We start from the raw sequence: 21,899 nt of genomic DNA, 5'->3' as shown, positions 1-21,899 counted from the left end.
CCACAAGTTTTTCTGTCTTCATTTTTTTCGTCTTCGCCTCGCTGTGGGTCACCTTGATCCCTTATTGAAAATCAGCTGTAGGACTGGCCACCTCGAGATCGTCTTGTTGATATTTCCGGGGTGAAAGACTTTTCTGGTGACCCTCGTCGCTATATTTATGCTGGGAAACAACCACGGTGCCAATGCCATGCTAATGTATGTCTCGCTGCTTATTTAGAGATGTAAGTCGGCGAAGCATTGCCTATTCAGGTATTTATTAGCTGTGGACGAGTTCGACAGTTCTGATAAGTTGATAAGCACCGACTTTTGCCCTTGCTTAACTTACTCTTGTATATATACTTGTTACACATGCCTTAATTTTTTATAAATATAAAGTGTTACTGTTTGTTTGACACGTGAAGGAAAATGAAAGAATTGGCTGGAAGGCATTAAGGATTGTAGAAGTATTTCCCATTAATTCGGTAGATATGGACGGATGTTTATGTTTTTTAAGTAAACACGATATATGTAAGTGCAGAGAACGTCAATATTTTAATATTCTAGGATGAGCATGATGAATCAGCGGGAGAATTTTATCTCGTGTTAGATGGCATTCTAACACTTTTCGATCTTTATTTTGAGCCAACCTTGGGCATTCTAGCTTTTACTCCAACCTAATGTAATCGAGTTGAGCTGTTGAGCCGGAAGGAATTAGAAGTTGAGTCGAATTGTTTTATACTAATTAAAGCAAGGGGACTGAAGCTAACATTTTTATAATGAGATTCACTCTTTAGTGAGTGTTTTTGTAAACCAATTCCAATTTTAAATAAATTTATGACATCGGCAGACTGGGTTTTTAGTATTATTGGAGTCACGTCTTCTACGTGAACCTACTTCGTGGATAGAGGAACTCTTATAGTCTGAAAAATAATGTCACCCTTGTTAGATGGCATACCTGGGCCCACCTGAGTCGGGTCCTGGCTTGGTGATGTCAATTCACTCGCGGTTAGATCAATTCTCTCTTTCTCTACAGTCTTAACTATCTCAAAATTAGCTTACTCATTCCTAACCATTACTTTTTATTACTTTTTTGATCGCTTTATGTAAAAAGATAGTGGTGCAGTAGATTCCGTTTAATGGGTCCACCGGTTACTCGGGGCAGCCGCTTAATTGGGGCATTTCTTGAAGAAAAGAACTCAATAGAGGAATATCCCAGAGTATTCTCCGCTTAATTGGGACAGCATGCCGCTTTATTGGGCCATGAGTCGGCGACATAGACTCTATACTCGCGACGAAATTAAATTTTTTTGTTTTCAGAATGCTATTTTTTTTAATTTTCCTCCTTTGATTTACTCTTATTTTTCACAAAGGTTCCTACTCTTGCCCTATTTTGAAAGCTCTTGTTGTTATATTATCCGCAAGAGGATAGGGCTTTTCTTTAATAGGGCTTAGTAAAAGACATTCATTCAGCGTCGCCCGAGGCTGTGAAAAATTATTTTAACTAAATTGTTATAATTCTTAAAAATGTTAATAAATAACTAAAATTGCTGATTTTTAAATCAAATTAATAGTTTATTAAACTTATTCTGCAGCGCAAACATTATTTAGTCTTCTTTCTACAGTTTAAAAGTTTTTATGCCCATCTACAGGATAGTTCGCCTAATTGGGGCAGCCGCATAATTGGGGCAAAGTGCACAAGTCCCGATAAGTCCCAATTAACCGGAATCAACTGTATAAGTAAAAGTTAACTATCCAAGAAATCTTGACTATCTCACCGATGTTCACCCAACTACCTACCTTTTCCATCTTATACGAAGAAAAAAACCGGAGATGTTACGGGAATAGCCACGATAAGATATTTACAAAATTCTGAAACTCTATACCTCCACCTACGAGTTGGAGTGGAATCTGCCGGAAGCAATCAGAATATGAGTCGACATAATCCTTGAGAATTCTCCCTTCGACTGTATCGGAGATGGCACGTTAGGATACTTACATCTGGAGTTGCCTCTTAAGATTTGACCCTCTTGTTTCCGAGATGTCGACTTAACCCGAACCGGAAGCTGTACCTGAACGGTCAAGTTGTTATCGCTCCCATTCCGATCTCTTGTTCGGGAACATACTGTGAGACTTGAGTGTGAAGAAGCTGATGGGAAGGAAATGATTGGAATGCGATAAAGGCTCTGATTGAAAACGATAATTCGATACCTTTTGTATGAGGGAGTGAGAAACCAAGGGCTACAACCGTGATGGGAGAACACAAATGGTATTTTCCACACTTTTTTATTCCAAAGCCTAACGCCCGACCATGTTTTCAACACACTGCGTCATTTTCAGGACAATTTTTCATTATGGATACATCGAACCTCCACCAAATCATGCCAGAAACGATTTTGTACTAGGGGTACAAGTGATTTTCTTTCTAAAGCTAGTTAGGTAAACTTAATTGTTAGAAGAATTACACAAAAACTTGGTTGCAAAGGGATACTATTGAGTTTCTGTTCTGTACTGACGTCGAGTGGAAAATCAAATGCACTACTAAATATCTAGTTGACCTCCTAAGTTTTCTATACCTAATTTTCATTCCTAATTCCGTTTAGAAAAAATAATCACTTACACACCTTGGCTTCTCACTCCCTCATTTTTATTTATGTTGTTTTTTGTGACCTAGAGGTGTGACGTATTACTCTTTAAGTGAAGACGATCCATATTTGTGGTCTGGATGAATACAAGCGATGATATTATAGATTTTTCCTCCGTAAAAGGTGTGAAGAAAATTCTAGAGAATAGTCAGTTGGAGTTAACATCTACTTCTACATACTACCCCGCTAGCCGCCTAAAAAGGGGTGTGGCGGTAGGTGTTAGGGCACCAGCCGTTAATAGGAGATGCACGAACGAAATTACGCCTACCATTTATAAAAGTCCTTTACGGTTCGGGGGAGAGACGTATTCTCGTATCTACGACCGTTCGGCAACATGTCTCTCTCAATCTATCGTTTCTGTCGGACCTGGATATATTTTCGGGCTCTAAGATGATGTTCTCCGTGTCGCTCCTATAGATCTCTATTATTAATAGCTCAAGTAATCTAAGCCCAGTGTTTAGTTCTTTTCGGTGCGGAAATTTGGACTCGAAGGAACGAGGGCGAGAAATGACTGGAGGTGTGTGAGATGTGTGTGGGAAGTAGTATGGATAAGGTGAATTGGGCGAAGAGGAATATGAACGACGAAGTGCTAAACGTGGTGAGCGATAAGGGGAACCTTAAAGATGATATACGATGGAGACAGAGGGTGTGGATGGAGCGAATACTTCGGGGAAGGGGATATTAAAAACCGTGTTTAAGGTAAGAATGTTATGCTAGTAAATATAGCGGGAGGAAGAGTACATAATTTATAGATAGAATGAATGATAATAGCCCTTTATGTGAATTATGAAGCGGGAAGTTGCGAGGGGATATAGGCTGGTTTATTTTCAGAATTCTATTGTAAACCTACCTAAGCGGTTTCCACAACTTATTAATAATAATTCGCTTCACCTAACGTTGCCACAAGACATTTTCAACATTTCGTGCGCAAGAAATCGTCAGGAAAAGCATGCCGAGTGATTCCATTATATAATCCAATATACATGATGAGGTCAAAAATGCATTCAAGAAATATTTACGATATTTAGACACTTAAACTATTGGCTCGAATTTTACAATTTGAGTATACAAATTATGTGCGTTAAATTTTGTCTCAGATCTGAATATGAAGGGTGTAGACAATCTATGAGAAGGAATATTTTCTTTCACGGGAGATGAAAAACTACTTTTTGCAGCTAGTGATGACAGTGAGCAAATAATCTGTTTAATTTTATTGCGATTGCTCAAATATCCATAAATGCCCGGGCTATGGTATGAGCCTCAATAAGGGTTTTATTTTGTTCATCTATTTTTATGAATTCTGAGTATTTCACCGCATCAAGCTTAATTTTTCGCAAGGGCACTCCGCGGAATTCCAGAAAAATCCTGCGGTATCATTAACTTCCAAAATTAGTTCAAGAGGCTGTTACGTATCCATTTGATTGGGTTCTTGGGTGAGTTTGACTTAATTCCCCCTTATTATAAGTATGCGCTTAATTGTGTGAAGGGTTCCTGAGTGGTTAATGTTTCCATGTTCAAGGAAGTTTATGCAATCAGTTGATGCTATCTAATAATTGTAAACTTAAGATTTCAGAAAGCCAAGGACCTATCCAATATTCAGATATCGCTAGCATATGTTTCGAAGCATCTTTGAGCCTTTCGTAGTACACTATTTGATTATAATAATATCTCGATTCCGAATTCATTTTCATTTTTTAGACTATTCGGGACTAAAGTTCTTTCTTATGAACGCTCTTTCAAGTTCTCATCTGTGATTTTATCCATCGATACGTATTGATCGCTTGTATTCTGCATTTGTGATCACACGCGAGGAATATTTCTTGAGAGAGCACATATGATGCATGCTAATCAATGACGTCCATATAAAACTAATTTTTCGGTGATGAGTATAGTTAATGCTTGCGATGAAGCAAAAGTAAATCCATTACTTGGTAATACCATTATTTACGTGTTTACTTTTCAGTTTAACTCTCGCAATCTGGGGTGCTGCCCGAAATTATGATAGTTGACGTCATCTGGTACTAATCTGTTGCTTTGTGACTATCCGGAAAAATATCATCTTGAGGATTACTTGGTGGAAGTTTCCAGAGCTTACACCAGGGTTGGAACTCGGAATTATCCGGTCAGTAGTTCAAAGCTGTATCTATTAAAGACAGTACGATTCCTTTTTTTCCGTTAATTTGCATTACGTGCCATCAGGCTAACAACCATTACTTTTGGTGCGCAAAGCTGTTTAAAGCAGAGAAATTTATTATTTAGTTTATTTATTTAGTTCTCTTTACGAAAAATTTTTCAGCCTTTTTAGTAGGTATTTTCTTTTATCCCTGACGATGTGCATATTTATTTTTTGAATGGTAATAACCAGGTAACTTGACTGACAGTTGTGGAGAAAAATGTTTTTTCAAACAATTATTTAAAAACAATCATAAGGTTTCCAATACATCCTTCTATTCTCGAATGAAAGTTGACGTATTTTCCTTAATTTTTTAGGGATTAATTGTAATTTTTTATCCTTTATTTTTTCTCGTGCTGCGGTTTTTGGTAATAATTTTGTGAAACTGTTAGAAATTGAAAGAAATTAAAAAAAATAAATGCATGAAATTCAACGGATGTGTGATTTAAGTTGCATCTTGTTTAATTTGTAAAAAAACGATTTGTCGTTGAGGTAATTGTTATTTGTTTAACTTTTTGGTACTAATACGGCCTGGAAGTGAAAACCTGGTACATATTTCCAATGGTGTCTCAAGGTAAATGTCTCAAGTGATATGAATGGCAGTGAAGATTTTTCGGGTTTCACACCGAGTAAGTTCCTCCATATCTCCTTTCGACGTTTCGATTTGGCAATGATTCCTGAATTCCTGAGAACGATGGGCGAGTTGCAAATCGAAACATAGTAAGGAGATACGGAGGAACTTACTCGGTGTGAAATCAGGGAAATATTCACTGCCACTCTTCGCCGGGAAAATAATAGACATTACTTGATTATTATTGAAGTATTCTATAATTATCGATACTTCCTTCCTCTCCCTAATTTACTCCAACCCTCTAATACCGTTTTCAACCTGCTGTCTCCTCCGTGTCTCATTGTCAGTGGGGTAACTAGGAATATGACTTGAGGGGGGGGGGATAGTGGAGCCTGGGGTAGGACCCCCCTCCCTGAAACGGGGGTAACACATTTCAAGCTCGGAACATTTTTTTGAAAAATGTCATGCCTGGAAATACATCTTACATCATTTTGGAACTTAAAATTTAATTTTAATCAGATGCAGGTATTATATGCCAAAACTACACAATAGTTTCAAATATTTTTTTGAATCCCCTAAGGCTTTGGGGGGGGGGAATCTATCCCCTCATCCCCCCATAGTTACGCGTGTGCCATATCTCATCTAGAAGCTTCCCCTCCTCACCCACCATGCCCAGCATTTCGTCGTGCCTTCTCCTCTCCGTCCACTTTACTTTCTCAAACCTTCTCCTCACCCACATCTTGAACGCCTCCAGTCTTCCATAATGGAAATTTTACTATCACTCGAGCGATTTGTAGATGGTCAATGTTCAAGTGTTTTTCAACATGGTCTATGCTTTTCCTTTTTATTGGTGGAACTCGGTAAGCCCGCAGATGATCCATGCGTATTCACTCTCCACTTAAATTTTAGGCCCATTAGTTTTCTTCTCTCCGCTAACAACAGAACGGTTTCTTGGGATTGCTGCCTTCCCTTTTGCGAGTACGAATTACGGCCTTCGCCTCCGTACGGGCGTGAATGCTTACTCGGGTATTTATGGGCGTTCGTGCCGTCCGCGATCGTATTTCATGCCGTCTTTCCACAGTTCCACATTCGCGTGTGGGCACACGTGGTAATAAGGCAAGGCTCAACGAGTTATTTCCACACCCGGTAGATTTTGCTGGCATTAGTTAATATTGCCTCGTTAAATCCTCCGGCAAGTTACCGTATTTCCCTCCCTTTATCATGAATAAGGGCGCACAAATATACGTAGACGTCAGGTCAGCTCCTTTTAAGGTGGGTTCAGTCAACAAAATTGGTGACTATCATCCCCTCAACCATATCTTGAAGACTGTTCACGCTCCATTTCAGGGACTCTTTCATGTGTAGTATTTCTTCTTAAGCCCTTGAATCAGTTATTTGCGTGAACTTCCATAAAAATGAGTTTCAAACGATTACCTAAAAAAACAATCATAAGGTTTCTATCACATTCATCTATACTCGAATGAAAATTTTCCTACTTTACTTATTTTCCATATTTTTTTTGGGATAAATCGTAGTTTTTCATTCTTTATTTTTTCTCCTGCGTTACGATATTCGGTAATAATTTTGTGAAATTGTAAAATATTTAAAGAAAAAAGAAAAACTTTGTAAAATAAATGCTTAAAATTCAGCGGTACTTATTTTCCATAATTTTTTTAGGGAAATTGTAATTTTTCATTCTTTATTTTTTTCTCCTGCGTTGCGATATTCGGTTATCATTTGTGAAGTTGTATTGTATCAGTAATAATTATGTGAATTATGAAAACCTAAAAAATTAAAGAAAAAAGAAAAAACTTTGACTAGGTTGTTACTATAGATTCGAATCCCTCGTTATTTATTGCGCGAGTATATCATTTTTCCTCGAACATTCGAGGAAAATGCCTTGAACAAATTGTAGTCAAGTATTTGCATATACAATCCCATTATTTCTTAACAGAAACCTATTTGTTAAAATAATGGAGTTAACACAAGTGAAATGTATTTACTTTTTCCTCGTATTGTTGTAACAGGACTAAGCTCTTAAAGTAAACATTTCACTTGTGTTAACTCCATTATTTTAACACTATTAACTGATGTAAATTTAAAAAATGTGACCAAATTTGGAGGATCATGACCCCTTTTTCCCCCCAAATCCGCCTCTAGGTCCAACTGATTGCTTGTGAAATGTAACGTTTGATTTTTTTAAATTAGTTCTGAATTTCCATTCACAATAGGTGTGGAAAATAGCGGCACAGTTAAATGGTGTTCCAACTGCGCTTATTTCTGTCGAACAGCTATGAGGTGTGAAAGAAAGTTTTTTTATCGCTCACTCTCTGCTGGGATGCATTGAACGTAAATCCATGACCTCGATGGATTTATGAGACGTGGGTTTATTCTGCTGTGCGTTTCTCTGGAGTAGCCATCCAAGTTGGTACGACGTATTACCTGTCGTATTCCGCCGTCGAGACGATGATATCTTAATTTTTGTTGGCAAAGGAATTTATAGGGGCCGGAGTTGCGTGGGGGTTGGATTTGCATTGTAAGTTAGAACTGCGCATTACAACTCTTCGACGAATTTACGTGGTTCCCGTCTGCAAGCTTATTTTTCTCAAGCCCTCACAATTAATCTTTTAGTTATAAACGGTTTAATATTAAGTTGATTTATGTATTTTTAATTTGGTTATTCTTAGTCATTAAATTTTTGCGGTATTACTCCCAAATATGGATCAAATAGTGTTGGTTGAAGAGTACAAGATAGTACTTTTCCCACAAGTTTTACTTTGTTACTACGCATTTCTACTGCTAGGTCATCATCACGAGGTCACAAGAGTGATAACAATGCGTGAGGATGATTGATGATTACCTAGAGATTGAAACACGTAGTGTCATAGTAAAACCTGTGTAAAGTGCTTTCTTGTTTTCTTCAACCACTATGCATTCTTTCCACTACATCTCGCATAAGTTGCGTAGCGAGGGGGGAATTTCGGGGGGTCCAGACCCCCCAAAAATATAAAAACACAATTAATTTCCTTCATAAAAGAAAAAATATTGAAAAATCATGATTATGCAAAACATTTTTTTGACAAATGAAGTTTTTTCGATTAGGGAAAGTTTTAAAATTAGTTTAAAACCCTTTACTTAGTATCCTGTTTTTCAAAAATTTTCTCCCTGATTTTTCACCCCCACCCCCACGTGAACGAAATTTCTGGCTACCTCACTTTCTCGCCTGCCTCAGTGTTCTCGTTCCATCTGATTGTGAAGGGTGAACTTTGATTTTTCTGTTTTTACATTTCCATTTACTATAGTTTTGAGCTACAGCGACATAGATTCATGGTTTGAATCCTGGCCATCGGAACAGTGATTATGAGTTTGTATTTATTATCAAAGTATTCTACCGATTATGGGAGGTTTCCATGGAGTACTTGAAAAGAATCCTGGCCGATTCCCTTTCCATCAAGAATTTCCCTCTTCACTTCAAAATAAAAGCCTACTCCCACTCTCTACTCTATATTTTGGATGATTCCTTAGTGGGAAATTCTAAAAAAAAAAAATTGGCAGAAAGAGTCAACCTTTTAGGTATACTCAATTATGAGCTATGCATTGCTTAAAATCTCAGTAAAAAACTTAACTAATCAACAGAATGAGTTAACCTCTTGCGTAGACTCAACTATGAACTTCGGATTTGGTTTATTGCTCAGTATAATATTTATCATAAATCGTAGGACCATTTTGGTTGACTCCACAAGTGGCTCTGCGTACTTGCACGAAGTTGTTTATTTTTCCGTTTTGGCGCTGCTGTCAGGTATACCGGACGGTTGACACTTTCTCCATTCGGAACGACCCCAGGGAAACATCTCTGAATAATCACCTATTAAAAATCCTAATGGTCGGAAATTTTCCTTCGTTTGATAGGGTATTAATAATCATTATTTAAGCCGAGTGCTACTTGCGAGCAGCCTGTATCGAAGCGGCGCTCGTAGCCTCGCATCAAGGTGGCCTCACACGGCGGGAGACGGAACCAGAATGACGTCACACGGGCTTTTCCCAGCAGTCATTCTTAGCCGTCGCGTTTTCGCGCGCTTGAAAATTTTCACTTTTCATTTAATAGCGAAAAATAGATATCGTCATTTAAAAATCTAAAAGCGTGAAATACGTACTCCAGGAGTAATAATCTTTCGATTTAGGCAATTAAAAATTATAGGAAACCACCCTTTTACCCTACCCCTTCACAAATACCAGAAACCTTAGCTTAACTTGCTATACAGTGATATAACCTGTGTGCTCAAGGTTTTTTTGCCTCCAAACATACTAGATAAATGTGGGGAGGCAATGGGAGACATAACGTTCGTGTAACTGCACTTTTTATTCCTCGCTTTCATTAGTTCGCAACGTAGGTGGCTGGTTTTTTCAACGCTCCAAGCATCAACGTGCTTTGAAGTGAAAATTCATTTACCTCTCACCTCTTGCATAATGTAGGCTTTTAGAATCTAAATTATCTAATTACTGTTCAATTAACATCACGCACTTTACAATTGTAGTTTCGTTTTTAATTTTATTATCGTTAATCCACGTTTTCTCTATTTTGATTAGCCCTGCGTTACGGTAAACTTGCCGAGTGTGAAGCTAGTGCATTCCTTACTACTGATTATGCAGGTGTGAATAAATGCCTTCGTTTTATTTCTCAATGTTTTTATTGTGGGTGAAATGAACACAGAGAGCGTGGTCAATACCGTAGTAATCCCAATTACGCGGTAGCATGATTGTGTAATTACGAACGTGAGAGATAGTGGTTGAAAAAAAATCATTCCCCAGTACAGGAATTTTATCCCAAACTACTCAATATCTCTCCGACGAAAATACATATACCTCGATATTAACCTGATGCCTGGGGTTAGATGCCTGATGGGTATCCCGAAAAACTAAAAGTTTTAATTGTTTGAAAGAAAAGCTGTCTTAAGAGAGATGAAAATGATGTTGGACGTCATCGAAGTAGCACCATTTCTGCAGCGTCAAAAAAATGGAGCTATTTTTTCCAAACCTCAGTGCATAAAACAGCAACTTTCTGTCGATGGGTTTTTTTTGCCTTCGTGGAACTATTCTTAACTGAGATAAAAATCCTTGCGGACTGCTTAGAAGAGGCACAATTCCATCCCATGCAAGGCTGATTTCCGTTGTCACTTAGGTGGCATTTGAATCGGTTTTCTAAAATGTCCGCGGCGCGGTGATGAGTGTAATGCGATCCACTTTTTTCCAATACTTTGCAGCATAATGTTGGTCATTGAGGGGAATAACATTGAAAAGTAAAGAATTTGATAGATAACATCATCATGTATATAAACCTGTATTAAAACCCTTAATATTAGCTATTAAAATGAGACATTACAATATTTCCACTGAGTTTTATTATTATACAACGCGTTTCGACGTTACAAACAACATTATAAAGTGTTTGCTTGTTGTTTTTAACAACTAAACGCGTTGTGTAATAATAAAACTCTGTGGAAATATTGCAATGTCTCATTTTAATAATATTAAGAACTTCCACCATATCGTGCCCAACATCATACAAGATACCCTTAATATTACCTTATTTCCCCGTTTAACTCGGAACAATTTGTCCGTCAGCGACACGGGTGACCACCAGGCATGGCAAGTAAAACGGAACGAAAGCCAAAATAAGTAAATTTTCAATAGTTTCGTTCCCAGGAGCGGAATATAGAAACGGAACGAAATGGATTTAAATCCGGGGAGCTAAACTCAGGGTCGAAACGAAATCGGAGTCAAAACTATTTCAGGTCAAAACTAAAGTAAAACTCGCAGACGAAACGAAATGCAGATAATGTTTCGCACTGGAGGGACTACGTGCTTCACCTTCGAACGGTTTAGTTTCGATCCACACACCGAGTACGAAGTATGGTTGAATGAAGTAGAGGTTCGACCAACCGCCATTAGATGCAAGGGGCACTCATATTTTTTACATTAACAGGAGAACGGTGAACGCCAAACTGGCCATTCGATTTTTAAGCTCGATCTTTTAGCCTCTCTACACGAATGTCAAACGAAACTATTCCCTCGAATCCCCCTCCACTCAACTTCTGGGATCGAAACTTAACTATGAGCAGCTGAGTATCGATTAATTTAGTTTCGTACCTGGGAGTAGAGTGTCGTCCCGGGTCGAAACTAAACTCCTTGGTGATTTTAATTTCGTGCCGGAACGAAACTAAACTTAGGCCCCGTCTTTTCGTTTCCCTACAGGTCGGAACGAAAATTTTTCGTATCATTTCACTAGCCATCCCTGGTGACGACTTTTGTAAACTCATTTAAATGCGCGGTGGATAACAACACATTTAGAGGCAGACTTGAGGATCCTCTTTGGTGATATTCCTGTAAAAATCCTTCAAACTAGAGTCGCTTTTATTTTGAAACAGACGGTAGTCACAGGAGGCGTGATTTGGTCTAAATAAGGACGGGAATGGACGGAGCAAATCTGGTTATTGTTCTGTCGCCACAGCGGCCACCGGTTTGGAGAGGGTGCCTGCTGGCCTCCGAACACCCGCCCGTTTGCTCAGGGCTCGTACGACGTGACAGGTGTGCAGAGCAGTTTTGTAAGTTCTGCGGTGGAGTCTGAAGGTCCCGAAAAATGGGTCGCCAGACGCCAGGGAAGATCCATATGGGGGCAAGCAAGAGTCGAATCTTTGGGTAGTGCAGTGGTTTATGAGACACAACAGCTGTCGGTATATGACTCTGCAAGAATCCGCTGTTTTTCGGTCCATCTTGTATCGTAGTGGCTGTGTTTTTACAGAAACTGTCTGGTTTAGTGGTTGCTCCTATCTATGCCGAACGGGTAGGTATGGGAATTCGTTTTGATCCGCACACCTAAGGACTGTAGTATATGCTAGGTCTTATTTCGTTAAAGCATTTCCTTTATAAATGAAACGGCTGGTCTCCTAACACCCCCCGCAATACGCCTATTGTTTCGGCTTGCGTGGTAGTTTGTAGATGTATGCACGATTAAGACTCCCAAGTGAGTACTCATCTTAGCGGATTTTTCTAACTCATTGTATAAGTTATATATTAGTATAAAAATTTATATTCTTTGAGGAAATATATTTCTAATTTCTATTAAATATTTATAAGGAAATATATTTCTAACCTTTCATATTAAGTATTTCATTAAGTATTAAGTCCTAACTAAATTAAGTACTCATATGACATCCACAGAGTACGAAGCGGGAAGGGAATATTAAATTCCATGTTAGAGGGAAGATACTAATGTATAGGGATGGTTGAGTAGATTTACTTCCAGGTTTCAATATTACTGGCGCTTAGTATAAATTTATTGTAGTAAATACGAATACCTCAGAAATTCAGGTTGGTTAGGTTTAAAAAATATGAGCCAATAAGAGGAGTTCCTGTTCAATTATTGCGTATTTGATGCCATAATTTTTATTCTTCTTACTCTTAGTTAAAAGTCAATTGTAGTCAATTTTTCTGCCAAATCCGCTATCGTCGCGAAAAAAATCGTTATAGCAAGATTTTTTCTTCAAGAAAACATGTCAGGACTTAACCCGAAAATGAAATTGATAGCTCAAACCTTGAACCTTGAAAAGTTTGTTGTAAGTTCTATACCCCATTAAAAGTCTTGAGAGAACTCAAACGAATGCAGTGTGCTAGGAGAACAAAGAATATATCTGAAATTTTATGTCGAACCACCAGAATATTTCGTCTTTTCCCCTCAGAAAGCTCGGGTTGGCCGACACGCGTTCTGTGTGTTTTAAGGGATCCAATCCGCAGTGATTTATCCAGGGATTTCTTCCCCAATTCCATCATCCACTCACTGTCCCCCCGCTGACTCCGCTAAACATAGTCACCTTCTTACGGCGAGGGGAAGCCACGCGACCACTTCCCCTCCTTAGGAATAGAATATCACCAGGAAAATTTTAGGCACTGGGGAAAAGACGAAGTTTCACTCCGAAAGGCATACGCATGTAGCTATTTTCCATTTCAACTTAGGACTGTTCCTCAACAACTTTTTCTCATGTTATTGTTTGCAGTGGCGCAGCGAGGGGGGGATAAAAGAGCTCAGAGAAATTTTTAAGTTAAATCTGTTTTAATAAACTCGATTGTTTCAGTCTTAACTTTGTGAAAATCCATTGTAAACAATACAAAGGTATGGTACTTTTTCACTCAATTTATTTAAGACGACCGGTTTCGTCGCAGAGGCGACATCTACAGGTACAGAAATCGAAATTCTTATAGTTATGAAAAACCTATGGGAGAGTGACCATAGGAGCGATTTTGTTCCGAAAATTCTCCGCCTTGAGAAAAAGGGAAAAATTATGGACTGCTTTGAGGAGTTGGAGATAATGAAGTACATCATCATCACTGGTCAACAATCCTAGGATTGGTTTGACGAGCTCTCCACTCAGTTCTCCTATCAGCTAATATTTTCACACCTACGTAATTCTTCTCTTTCACATCTCTCTTTGCTTGTTCCATATATTTTGCCCGAGGTCTTCCTTTTCCATTCTTGCCTTCCACTTGTCCTTCGACGATTGTCTTCATCAGGCCATCATGTCTCAAGATGTGGCCTATAAGGTTGTTCCGTCTTCTTATTAAGGTTTTCATGAGGCTTCTCTTCTCTCCTACCCTTCTTAGGACTTCCTCGTTACTAACTCGGTCGATCCATTTGATTTTCATCATTCTTCTGTAGCACCACATTTCAAAGGCCTCTATCCTTGCTTTCTCCGCTGCGGTCATTGTCCATGCCTCACTTCCGTATAGAAGCATACTCCAGATGTAGGTTCTTATGAATTGTTTCTTTACTTCCATATTTAAGTTTCCCGCTGTAAGCAGGTCTCTCTTTTGGTGGAATTCTCTCTTCGCCTGGGCTATTCTGCTGATAATTTCTTTCTTGAAGCACATAAAGAATGGAATTTTAACAAATGAGAATATTTTTTGTCAACTATTCCCCCCTCTTGGAAATTCCCCTGAAGTTGAGTAGCGCTCCAACCCCAACGCAACCCTCCCCTACCAACGCTTAATAGCAACCAAATAAACAACAAATAACTATAAAAATAATAATTTCTGTACCCGAAGATGTGGCCTCTGCGACGAAACCGGTCGTCTTAAATAAATGGTGTGAAATAGTACCATATCTTTTTATTGTTTTAATCTATTTTACTTAATTGGATTAATATTGCTTAAGGAATTGTGAGAGGATTAATAAAATATCCCTCAGAAGGCCGTAAAACTCACCATTTTGAACCATTCACCTGAACATTTTACTGGGGGAGGGCCCTCGCACTTTACGTTTACCCCAGCGGGTATACCACACCCCCAGCCCCCCATTATTAGTTTCGCCTGAAACCCCCCAGAGCCTTAATTCCTAGCTGCGCCTCTGCCTGTGTTGATCATCGCCTGCTTAGCCTCGTCGCATAATGCAGTTGCGATAAAAAGGTGGTATTAAAGTCTAAACTGAAGCCTGCATATTTTTTCGGTGGGTTTCTTGGCAGGAGAAATAAATTTAGGGTTTTACTTTCGAGAGATAAATTTGGGCTTTTCTTTTGAGAAGGGTAGGCTATATTTCCCAAACAGTTCAGGACGGGCTGCCTGTTAAGCGGATTCATATTTGCGACTTCAAGTTGGAGTACTGTGGGTTTATGACTATATAAAGATTTTGTCCAGTTTGCTAATCATTTTGATAATCATTTATCACATAACGCATGAGAAATCAATGCTGTTAGCTGGTATTGACAATTAAGGTAAGTAATTGATTATACACGCATAGTGATCGTTTCTACCATAGTTATTAGGGTCTCTCTAAGGAACTCAAATGATTGTGGCTTAGTCTGGGATGAGGTCTACCCTCACCTGTCCAAACCAACCTTCGGGTTGAATCTCTCAGTGAATTTTGATGGACGCAAAGGAGGCGTTCATGAACAGGAGGGAGCTTTTGAGAGGTTCGCTATGCGAGAATTTAAAGAAAAGGTTAGTGAAGAGTCTGATCTGGAGTGTAGCGCTTTACGGTGCGGAAACGTGGACACTTCGGAAGGATGACGGGAGAAGATTGGAGGCATTCGAGAAGTGGGTATGGAGAAGAATGGAGAAGGTGAAATGGACAGAGAGGAGGAGGAACGACGAAGTGCTGGACAAGGTGGGTCAGGAAAGGCAGCTTTGAGATGAGATACGGAGGAGACAGAAGGTATGGATGGAGCGAGTACTTAGCGGGAAGGGGATATTGAAAACTGTGTTAGAGGGTAGTATGTTAGGTAAACGAAGGTGAGGAAGTAAAATAATAGGATTTTAAGATAGAAGTAAAGGGAGTAGGCCTCATTGTGAATTGAGCAGGGAAGTGGATGGAGAAGGAGGATCCCAGAATTCTTTCCAAATACCCCATGGGGTACTTGAGAAGAATTCTGAGAACCGAACTTGATCAGTAGAATACTTAAGTAATAGCTGTAATTGTAACTGGTTGTGAGGAATCGATTATATTGCTGGACAACGTTTCACCACATTGTATTCATCACCCTGTCTGAAGTCACAATCGTGAGTGTTGCCCAGATGGGGATGTGCCGTATCTATTGCTTATCAGGCTCCGAGCTCGTTCCCTCTCCTGTTACTCCTCAACCCAACCCTCTGTTCCTTTCTCTCATCCGCCGAGTTCCATCTCATTCTCTCTGCAGGACTCCCTTACCTTCCGCCTATTTCTGGCACTTCCCAGAGTCCTTTGCGTCCCTCTCCATCCGACCGTCTTTTTGGCTTTGATGCCTGTTTTCCCCTGCTTCCCGGAGCAGCGAAGACAAGAGAATAAGGGCGCGAAATAATTTTTTTTCTCTTTCCCGAAAAATCGGCTCGGCGGGGCGTGACGTTGTTGTCTTTCCTTTTCGTTACGTGTTTGGAGAATATGTCGGGTGAGATACCACCTACTGGGCGAAATGTAGTTCGACAGTCTCTAGTAGTTTTCTTCACCAGCGGCGTAAGGGTAAACATTATTTTTGCCTAGTGAAGAATGAAGCTACTGGTTTTACCTAATAACTTTTTTAATCCCGTTCCCGATTCTTATTGACTTGGCTTTTTTTGCCCAAAGTTCTGCTACTGTTCTGAAAAATCATCGTATCTGTGTTAGACTAAATCTCTTTATCGGATGAGACGCATGCTTGGGAAATCTCTTTTGATTACCATGTCTGACGTGTGATGTTTTAAGGTAGGGCCTTATCAATTGCTTATGTGTACGCTATCAAGAGTAAACTTGAGTGTCTCATATCAATGAGATATGAAAGAGATCCACGTTTTTGTTGTAGATGGTTTTCCTCCTCATCTTTGTCCACTGGCGTTTCATGATTCAAGTCAAGATAGTAGCAGTGCTGGTACTAGTTTTCAGTACTATCTTGAGTACTAGATTCTCTATACTAGATACTGGGAATGTGATTTTGGGAGGAATAAGATGGCCTGGGATAGCGATCCCCCCACCCTAGTCCGGGAAAATGTTTTTAAATAATGACATGCCTGGATATGCATTTTATATCGTTTTGGCACTAAAAATTTAACTTTAATCAGATGAAATTAAATTTCAAAACCAGACAATAGTTCTAAATTATTTTTTTATTTCCCTGAAGCTTTAGGGGTCCTTCAGATCATCCAAAAGGCAGCTACGAAAAGCCGCATTCACATGAATCTTTGTGTTTTATCCTTCTTATAATTTTTTTTGTAGTTTATTTTCGTTAACCATTTCATGGTTACGCCACTTGGACGCGAACTCTTCGTAGATAAAGCGTGGGACTTGAGGAGATAGATACCCCCAAAGCCTCAGAGAAATTAAAAAAAATATTTAAAAGCTATTGCTTAGTTTTGACATTTAATAACTGCATATGGTTGAAGTTAAATTTTTCCATTCCCCCCTAAAGAGTATTCCTAGTTCCCATATCATGTTTATCATAGGGTACATATCTGTTAATGGCGCCGCTGCGTCGAAACTAGTCGTGCCTTAAAATAAATTGGTGGAATGCAACAAAGTTTTCATTTCATGAACGTCAAGAGTAATATAGCTATCGTTTTTCACTTAATGAATTGTGATTCGAATGTTAGAAGCAGCCTCGTTGCTTGCGGAGTCTTTATCAGCTCTTTCCCACGATCGCCGCCAGCCGGTGTTTGTTCAGATCCCTCTGGAAGCGATTCGGGTGGTCCTTTCTGAATCTCGGTCGGTTGGCTTATCTTGGTCGCCCTCATCAGTGGATCTATCACGAAGCTCATCTCTACTCTCTGCCGACTCAGCTCATCTCTCTACTCAGGCAGTATCGCGCGGGAATCCTTTGAATCACAAGGTCTTCCATTCATGCAGTGTTTTATATCCTCTGGGAGCTCATTTAATCTGCCAAATTGCTTGTTTTATTGGCCAATTCAATGTTCTAACCGTTACAGTGTAAAATGGAAAGTGCGTTTGTATGCTTTGCTTCATTTCGTAAATCCATGGGTCTCTGAATAAAAGATACAGTGTCCGGCGTGATACGGTGGAAATCTTTGATATTTAGCTTATTTAAACCACTTGTCTGTTTCCACACACTTTTATTTACACGGACCATGGTTTCGGCAACTTGTGCCATTATCAAGAGTAACCTTGATAGTGGCACAAGTTGCCGAAACCATGGTCGGTGTGAATAAAAGTGTGTGGAAACAGACAAGTGGTTTTAATAAGCTGAATATCCATGGGAGTCGTCCAATGTCCATGGTGTTTGAGGATGCAGATAGGGGAATTTGAATTCCTATTTTATCTATTTGAATGCGAATTCGTCTGTTGGAATTATTGTTGCGGGGATGAATTTTCTAAAAAAGTATTTCGCCTTATTAGACCAATGGTAGCTTTGCGTTACACAGATGATAAACGAATTAGGCTGTGAGCCGCTGAGACTCGGAGGCTGCGCGCCAGGTGGATAGATACCTTGAGCATTTGTGAACAAATACATTTAAGGGCTACACGGAGAAAATCATTTTGGAAGTCTTCTATGTTTTCAGGTACAATAAAAGCGAACAATTAAGAGAGATATTTTCCGATCGGATTGGTTGGTGAATTCGTTTTTCCCCCGTGCAATGAAGGACTTTAATAAATGTGAGGAGTAATTTCGTTTGTGCATATTCTTTTTATATGAAAACGGCTGGTGTCCTAACACCTGTGCCCTTATACTGGCAGCGTCCTAGCCTTGCTTCTTTGGTGAAACATGCTTTAAATGTTACATCTGTTGAATTAAAAAAAAATATTAACACCCTTGTCGATAGTTAATAATGAAAATGGAAATTTATAAAGGTCTTATATTTGTGTCAGGTAGACTTCGATCCAATGTTCGATTTGTATGTACTAGAATGTGCTTGAAGTAGAGAGCGCGCTTTTAAATATTCTGGATGCGGAATCCTTCCACTTTCCTAAAGAAGTGGCTATCTTCGCTTCGTCCCGCCTTCGCCCGCATGTATTTTTTTAAGAAGCCGCTTGTTTGGAATATGAATCCCCTTCCCGAGAAAAGGGAAGCGGAAGGCTTTTCCCACGCCTCACGTCCTCTGGATTTCTTTATCGATCCGAGGTTTTTCGTGGAATGATTCTCAATTCTCGGTCATCATCGAACTCCATGTTATTCACTCTCCTCGTACGCCCGTCTCGATAAGCTGACGGACCCCGACGGAACTGGCTGAGCTCTTATACGGCTGACGGCAAGCCTTTTATCGGTTTTCCTCCTAACATCCCCGTTTATTAGCTATAAAAGACGCAATATCTTTCGCCTGAAAAGGTTTTTTTTTTTTTTTTCCCCCTCTCACTTTAGGATAGGGTCAGTGGTGGATCCAGGATAGGGTTAATGGGGAAGGGCTAAGTAAACAAATCTCCTAGGCTCTATTTATCCGTAAATTAAAAAAATTGTTTTTACCGAAGGGGAATAATGAGATGGAGAGAGAATTGAGGATTATTGTGTGATCGTTGTATTTGTGCTGATATTTATATAATATTGCATTTAACTCTTAGTTTTTTGAGCACAGCATGGTGAGAATGAAAAATTATCTTTAATCCCTGGGTGAAAGAAAACAATATTATGTACTAGCACCAACTGCTGCCTAATGATATTAAATGATGATAACCACTTCAGAGAATATCCTCTGGGTGTAGCTACATTCCCCGTATAAAATTTTATTCTTGCTTCAATGGAATCAAATAGAATCAACGGCTATGGATATGGATAGGTCATCGATAATAATTTGAAAAGATTTAGAAATGAAGATTTACTTGAACTAGTTCGGCAAAATAACGTACGATCTGATTCAGTGGCGTAACTATGGGGGATGAGGGGATAGATCCCCCCAAAGCCTCAGAGAATTCAAAGAAATATATAAAACTATTGTCTAGTTTTGGCATTTAATAATTGCATATGATTAAAGTTAAATTTTAAGTGCCAAAATGATGCAAAATTTCTTTACAGGCATGCCATTTTATAAGACTTTTCCCGGATCCTCCGTTGCCTGGGGGAAGGGGTTCGCACCCTAGGCCATTCCATCGCCACCAAAGCGTATTCCTACTGTCTGTAAAAAAAGCAATATACCCGAGTTTGAGGAGCTCTAGCGTCTAAACGAAGCATTCAGTTTCAATGCAACAAGAAGCAAACGATAGAGAATTTATTTCTACGCTGGATCATGTACTTTAATAAATCTTCGGCTCAATATTATTACCTGTACATTATTTTTTCTAAAAAAACTACCCGGTTTTGCGCGTAAAATCAAGTTGCCCAACTTTGAGCGCTTTGCATTCCCGTAGTTTTCGTTCCTATAGCTTGAAATTTTGATGTGAAGAAGCCACATCTATTAGTAGCATTTATTACAACAAGTACTTAGCAATTATTTTTGTTGTTACGCCGCTGATCTGATTTCTCTCGGGTTTAAAGCCGGCGTACAGGCCGGATTTGGACGATGTGATGAGATTGATCGACGCTCATTTTAAGGATTTATGAGCTTTCGTTTTTATAGTTGTAACTTGAAACTTTGATGACTTTGTGTTACAGTGTATAGTAAGTTAATTTCCTTTAAGAATATATTACACTTTATGCAAATTTTTCGTCAAAAACTGCTTCGGACGCACAGACAGTGTTACCCAGATGTTAAGCGAATTAGGCTGGGAGCCGCTGGCGTCTCGGGGGCTGCGCGCTAGGCTTAGATTGCTTGAACAATTGAGAATGGATATCTTTAAGAGCGACACAGAAAACATAATATTGGAGCCACACTATATGTCCAGGTCCGATAGAAGCGATAAATTAAGAGAGATGTTTTGCCGAACGGATAGATATGGGAATTCGTTTTTCCCCTGAACCATAAAGGACTTTAATAAACGCTAGTCCCAACCTCGTTAGATCACTTCATTTTTTTTAGCTGTAAACGGCTGGTGTCCTAACATCCCCTGCCACACGCCTTTTAGGCGGCTTGCGGGGTATTGTGTAGATGTATATGTAGATGCATTTATTTTCGCTGTGAATTTTTGTAATTCATACTAGAAATTCCATGCAATTCCCGAAATCAAGATCAGTTAACTATATCCGAGCAGGTTCGTAAGAAAAAAAACGTTGACCATCAAAGAATCAGACTCTAGAGATATGGCCCTTACCTATATTATTTGAGGTTTCCTTTTTGCCTCCTGGAAGAGCAACAGGTTGGAGATCGAGTCTTCTGCTGATGACAAGAGCTGATTTCGAAATTCATGACTGTTCTTAGAACTTAAAGAACATATCCAAATGTGTAAATCTGCTACATTTATTAATGTAGAATATACTGAAGCAAGTTATGCATTATAAGTAACAGTGGTAGTATCGAAATGTCTCCCATTTGTATGTAACTTCAGTGGTTTTGAAAGTAATCCACTGGAGTTTCACCATGAAAATGGCTGTTGATCAGTTTTTGTCTAAACTTTTAAGAGAGTGGATGGGAGATTATAATACAGCAAATAATAATTATATTTTATAGAAATTTAAAAAAAGTAATTATTAAGTAACATAAAACCCTGCTATACACTCTTGAGGTAAGCCTAAGTCGAGATCTAGTCGAGTCTATATGGATAGATAAAACATGCTCCCTATTTCATACCCAATATATCTGATCCACCATCCCATTTCGGAATGATCGTTGTGTTTTCCAGGTGTCAGCTAGTAGGAGTTTAAATTAACTGTGGAAGGCGTCGTACAAATCGCCGTTTTTTCCGTGTGATTTTAAACCCTCTCTCTGGAATCTGGAAGTGTGTGCATAGTGTTTGATGGGTTATGGGGCCACGCCAAGGTTGAATTTATTGATGCACCTCCCCAATGGGCTGGATGAGTATGTAGATTTGCTCCACGTGGCAGTCGAGAAAAAAATTATGCGGACCATCGCAGCGAAGCGTATACTTGACTCTCGCATAACTGGAGGGGGTCCTCATGTCACTATAGCTGTGACGCAGTGGCGAGGACGCTGTCGCGCGAACGAACGTCTTCTTTTTTTTGCAAGCAATGAGAGTTTCGCTCAATTTTTAATGTGTAGCGGG

General features: G+C 39.2%; 1 protein-coding gene across 4 annotated transcripts in view; it reads left to right on the top strand.

Annotated features, from left to right (window-relative positions):
• Positions 1-21,899, top strand: part of LOC124167546 (ETS-like protein pointed) — a 592,213-nt gene that overhangs the window by 20,992 nt on the left and 549,322 nt on the right. For 2 of the 4 annotated variants that reach the window (XM_046545501.1, XM_046545500.1), the window contains exon 2: positions 4,585-4,743. The exons of the other annotated variants lie outside the window; for them this stretch is intronic. The gene's annotated coding sequence lies outside the window, so the exon portion shown is untranslated. The remainder of the gene's footprint in view (positions 1-4,584; positions 4,744-21,899) is intronic. 4 annotated transcript variants of the gene reach the window in all.

This window comes from Ischnura elegans, chromosome 11 (genome assembly GCF_921293095.1).
Source record: "Ischnura elegans chromosome 11, ioIscEleg1.1, whole genome shotgun sequence".
NCBI classification, from domain to species: domain Eukaryota; kingdom Metazoa; phylum Arthropoda; class Insecta; order Odonata; family Coenagrionidae; genus Ischnura; species Ischnura elegans.
Note: the sequence above shows the minus strand (reverse complement) of the source record. Positions and strands in the feature narration are given on the sequence as shown.